Genomic DNA, 6,000 nt, shown 5'->3' with positions numbered 1-6,000 from the left:
TTGAAGCAGACACCCCTTCTGCAATTGATTTGTCCCAATATAGCTAAATCCTACCCTCAATAAATTACAGCTTTTGCCTCTGATATTTAACATGAAAAGTAGGTAAATGTTTACACAGCTACTTAAGACATTATTTGCACACTGTCATTTTAGAACACTTGGGTATCGATAGTATTCCTTTAAAGAGAACCCGAGGTTCCCTCCCGCTGATTGGAGAGAAGTGACGCAGGCGGGTAGCGCCGATACAGAGGAGGCGGGGGAGCGGCGCTAACAGACAGGCTTAGGTAAACATTGTGCTGGCGACACGCTGCGTGTCGCCAGCACTGCGGGGGGTACAGCGGCACGCAGGGGGGGTCTTGGAGGCACACCATGGGGCAACAGAGGCTGGTGTTAGTGTGCACAACCAGCCTCTGTGCCCCACTAGCATAATTAAATCCCACCTCGGGTTCTCTTTAACTTAACTCTTTCAGGCAGAGAAAGAGAAAGGAAAAAAAAAAAAGAACACAGCATAGTTATTTATGTGCTAGGCACTGTAACTAGACATGTCTACCTCATCATGTCATGTCACCTTGGGTATCCTTTAACCACTTGAGGACCACAGTCTTTTCGCCCCTTAAGGACCAGAGCCTTTTTTTCCATTCAGACCACTGCAGCTTTCACGGTTTATCGCTCGGTCATACAACCTACCACCTAAATGAATTTTACCTCCTTTTCTTGTCACTAATACAGCTTTCTTTTAGTGCTATTTGATTGCTGCTGCGAGTTTTAGTTTTTATTATATTCATCAAAAAAGACATGAATTTTGTCAAAAAAAATGACCTTTTTAACTTTCTGTGCTGACATTTTTCAAATAAAGTACAATTTCCTATACATTTGAGCGCGAAAGTTATTCTGCTACATGGCTTTGATAAAAAAAAAAAACATTCAGTGAATATTTATTGGATTGGGTAAAAGTTATAGCGTTTACAAACTATGGTGCCAAAAGTGAATTTTCCTATTTTCAAGCATCTCTGACTATTCTGACCCCCTGTCATGTTTCATGAGGTGCTAAAATTCCAGGATAGTATAAATACTCCCCAAATGACCCCATTTTGGAAAGAAGACATCCCAAAGTATTCAGTGAGAGGCATGGTGATTTCATAGAAGATTTTATTTTTTGTCACAAGTTAGCGGAAAATGACACTTTGTGACAAAAAAAAAAAGTTTCCATTTCTTCTAACTTGCGACAAAAAAAAAAATGAAATCTGCCACGGACTCACTATGCTCCTCTCTGAATACCTTGAAGTGTCTACTTTCCAAAATGGGGTAATTTGTGGGGTGTGTTCACTGTCCTGGCATTTTGGGGGGTGCCTAATTGTAAGCACCCCTGTAAAGCCTAAAGATGTTCATTGGACTTTGGGCCCCTTAGCGCAGTTAGGCTGCAAAAAAGTGCCACACATGTGGTATTGCCGTACTCAAGAGAAGTAGTACAATGTGTTTTGGGGTGTATTTTTACACATACCCATGCTGGGTGGGAGAAATATCTCCGTAAATGACAATTTTTTGATTTCTTTTACACACAATTGTCTATTTACAGAGATATTTCTCCCACTCAGCATGGGTACGTGTAAAAATACACCCCAAAACACATTATACTACTTCTCCTGTCACATGACCCCACAAATGACCCCATTTTAGAAAGAAGACACGCCAAGGAATTCCGTTAGGAGTATGGTGAGTTCATAGAAGATTTTTTTTTTTTTGTCACAAGTTAGCGGATATTGATTTTAATTGTGTTTTTTCACAAAGTGTCATTTTCCGCTAACTTGTGACAAAAAATAAAATCTTCTATGAACTCACCATACTCCTAACGGAATACCTTGGGGTGTCTTCTTTCTAAAATGGGGTCATTTGTGGGGTTCCTATACTGCCCTGGCATTCTATACTGCCCTGGTTTCAAGACTACTCCTCACGGTTTAGGGCCCCTAAAATGCCAGGGCAGTATAGGAACCCCACAAATGACCCCATTTTAGAAAGAAGACACCCCAAGGTATTCCGAGTATGGGTATGTATAAAAATACACCCCAAAACACATTATACTACTTCTTCTGAGTACGGCGATACCACGTGTGACACTTTTTTGCAACCTAGGTGCGCTAAGGGGCCTAACGAAATATTCTGGTCGAAACTACGGGACCCGGTACCGGCGGATACAGGAAGCGGAGGAGGGCGGCGTGGGAGCGATCCGCAAAACACATTATACTACTTCTCCTGAGTACGGCGGTACCACATGTGTGGCATTTTTTTGCACCTTAAGTGCGCTAAGGGGCCCAAAGTCCAATGAGTACCTTTAGGATTTCACAGGTCATTTTGCGACATTTGGTTTCAAGACTACTCCTCACGGTTTAGGGCCCCTAAAATGCCAGGGCAGTATAGGAACCCTACAAGTGACCCCATTTTAGAAAGAAGACACCCCAAGGCAGAAAGAAGACAAAAAATAAAATCTTCTATGAACTCATCATACACCTAACAGAATACCTTGGGGTGTCTTCTTTCTAAAATGGGGTCACTTGTGGGGTTCCTATACTGCCCTGGCATTTTAGGGGCCCTAAACCGTGAGGAGTAGTCTTGAAACCAAATGTCGCAAAATGACCTGTGAAATCCTAAAGGTACTCATTGGACTTTGGGCCCCTTAGCGCACTTAAGGTGCAAAAAAATGCCACACATGTGGTACCGCCGTACTCAGGAGAAGTAGTATAATGTGTTTTGCGGATCGCTCCCACGCCGCCCTCCTCCGCTTCCTGTATCCGGCGGTACCGGGTCCCGTAGTTTCGACCAGTCGGCGGCAGCATGCGGACAATTGTTCGCATCACAGGGGCTCCCGGCATACCCGTACGCGTGCCGCTGCATACTGCGCAGCCGCACGCGTAAGGGTATGGAGGGAGCCCCTGCTCATGCGGACATTTGGCCGCGTCCGCCGGAAGTGACGGGATCCAGGAAGCGGAGGATGGCGGCGTGGGAGCGATGCAGGCTTATGGGGCTGGAAGAAGCCCCAGGTATGTATAAAATCTTTTTTTCTTTTTAGGATTCCGGCGTCTCTGGTTCCCTTTAATATACAAGCAAGAAAAAAAGTATAAATGCGTCACGTCAGCACAACTGAGCTGATAGTTCTTCTCCCTTTGGCGCTGCAGGATTATACTTAAAGGACACCCCGAGGCGAAAATAAATGAATGAAATAAACAATTATATCTATCGTTCTTCTCCTAAAAATGACTTAAGATATTCCACAGTTTTATTTTATGTTTAAATCTACTTTTGAAGTTTTAACTGTTTTATAGTTTTTGCTCAATGACACATTCATTGAAGTATGCCACAGCTAAAATCTATGAACTATTGACCCTTTTTATCTCTTTCCTGCTCTCATAAGCTATTTTCTGCTAGGAAAATGTTTTATAGATGGAATTTCTTATCAGTGAGGGTCACACTGTAGTCACTTCCTGTCTGAGTCAGGACTGAGTCAGCCACTTACATACCTGATATTTAACTCTTTTAGGCACAGAAAGAAAAAAATGAACACAACATAGTTATTTGTGTGCTAGCCCTGTACATACCCATGTCCATCTCATCATGTCACATGTCACCTCGGGTATCCTTTAAAGTCAATGGGAACAGTGTGTAAAAAAAAAAAAAAAGAAAAGCCAGGTCCTCTCCTGGTGACCTCGGTGTAGTGCTGTCCCTGGAAGCAGTATTTGACCAATTTGGTCAAATACTGCTCTCTCCGTTGCCGATGGGGGCTTCGGAAAGTCTTCGGGAGCCCGAGTGCTCCCGAAGACGGGCCACACCATATTGCGCATGTGCGAGCGCCCACTCACGCGTGCGCAGAATGGAAGCGCCTATGTTCAGGAGGGCTCGGCTCCCGAAGACTTCCAAAGTCCCCCGTGGCGGGGGATTTAACCACAGGAGCCAGCGCTGCACCGAGGGCACCAGGAGAGGAGAGGCAAGGCTCTACAGGACCCAGAGCCTTCCCTCTCCTTAGGTAAGTATCAGTTTTTGTTTTTTTGTTTTGTGTAGATGGTTCCGATTCACTTTATTTGTACTGTTTCCGTAACAAATTATGCTTGCAATTATGCATTCGTTTATTGAGGAACATCAGCAGACATGTATGTAGTGTCTGGAAAACCGCCACCAGGCCCTAAATGGAAATTCAGCTGTACTGTAAACTAACAAAGAATATCAAATTCTTCCCATCCAAGCAGAATCTCTTGTTCTTCAATGTGATACTTCACTTTAGATCTGTTAGTCAAGCAAAGACTAAAGTTGGCCACACATCAGGCGACTTGGCAGCCGATCGATCAACCGGTTCCGCCAAGTGCATGCCCAACCGAAAAAGCAACCAACTTCGGAACGAATTTTGGTTCGCATTGTCGATCACACATGCTGCAAGATGTCGGGCCAAAGTTGGTTGGTAGGGTTTGCGGTGGTACGGCAGCCGATTCGGAACAAGCGACGAAAACCCCAGCGCTGCCACTGTATTGTATAAATGTGCCCTCCCAGTGTATGCATTTTTTACATTACTTGTCCTGTAGCAGCCTCTGCACTGTCTGTCTGGGTTCTGCATCCACGCTGGCAGCGCATTTTGTCTGACATCAGACGCTATGCGCCAACGTCTACGAAATGTATGCAGCTGTTCGAACCCGGAGATATGGACGGACACCACTTGGAGGCTACTACAGGACAGGTAATGTATAAATGCACACACTGGGGGGCAGCGGCGGGGTGTACGGGGCAGGCTCAGCCGATTCCCTGAAGATTTCATGCTGAAATAGGATGGGAATCGGCCTGTAGTAAATGGGCAGCTTTGACAAAGAGACAAATTTATCTCTTATCAGATTTGATTAGAGATGAATTTGTCTCTTTGTCGAATCTGTCCATAATCGTCAGGTGTATTACTACGTTAAAGCCTGGTACACACTTTCAATTATAATTATGACAGTTTACCTACACAATCTACTTACTGCTGACCCTCAAACGCATTGAGGTGGTAAAATTGGTCAGTGACTGGTAGGGCTGATCGGAACAGCTGAATTCCAATTTTGTCGAAATTTCGTGTACCGCATGCGAAAACCGAATTTCGTGTTCCGAATTTTCGTGTTCCAAGTGCATTTCTATTGAAGTCAATAGTGCCAACTTCTGCGGTTAATTGTCAAGCCCCCTTACATGCTATCATCACCAAATTTGGCATGTATATTAAGCAGGTGAGTAGGAACATGGTAAAAAAATATTTTGTGAAAACATCTTATCGTTTTTGAGGAAATAGATTTCAAAGTTTCATAGGAAAAATGGTTTTTAAACTGTGTAAAATGACACTGCTGCAGAACAGGTTACTGCATTCTGAGTTCTGTATACATATTGTATACATTTCATGAAAACAGACAGCATGGGGTCCCCCCCCTTCCAAGCCTCCTTAACTCCTTGTCTCCCATGCAGGCTGGGATAGCCAGAATGCGGAGTCCCGGCCACGTGGGGCTTCGCACCATGAGCTGGTCCATGGTATGGGGGGGCTCTGGAGGAGAGGGGTGGTCAACCTCCCCTTCTCCCCCAGAGCCCTTGTCCAATCCATGGACAAGGGGCTCTTCCCCACCTCCGGTGCCCCAGGAGGAGGTGGGGGCCGCCGACTTCGTGAGGGGTTCATGGTGCCATTCGGGGTTCCCCTTTAACAAGCGGACCCTGGAGGCCGCCCCCCCCCCCCCCAGGAGAAATTAGTATAGGGGTAATTTCAGCAAACAGTGATGCGACCAAAATGGCCACTGGGAAATCCCGGAACACTGGAGGCCACACTAGAGTGGCGAAACCAGCCATTTTTCACATAGATGGTGGGTCCAGGTGACCAGAGCAGGAGGTGCCCTGATCCCCTGGACCCACCTATTTATGTGAAATAACGCTCAGTCTGACACTCTGAGGTGGCCTCCGGGGAACGGGAATTCCCCAGCAGCCATTTTGTTTATGACACTGTTTGCCGAA

The sequence above is a fragment of the Hyperolius riggenbachi genome, chromosome 9 (genome assembly GCF_040937935.1).
Source record: "Hyperolius riggenbachi isolate aHypRig1 chromosome 9, aHypRig1.pri, whole genome shotgun sequence".
Classification (NCBI taxonomy): Eukaryota; Metazoa; Chordata; class Amphibia; order Anura; family Hyperoliidae; genus Hyperolius; species Hyperolius riggenbachi.
This window is presented reverse-complemented; position numbering follows the sequence as displayed.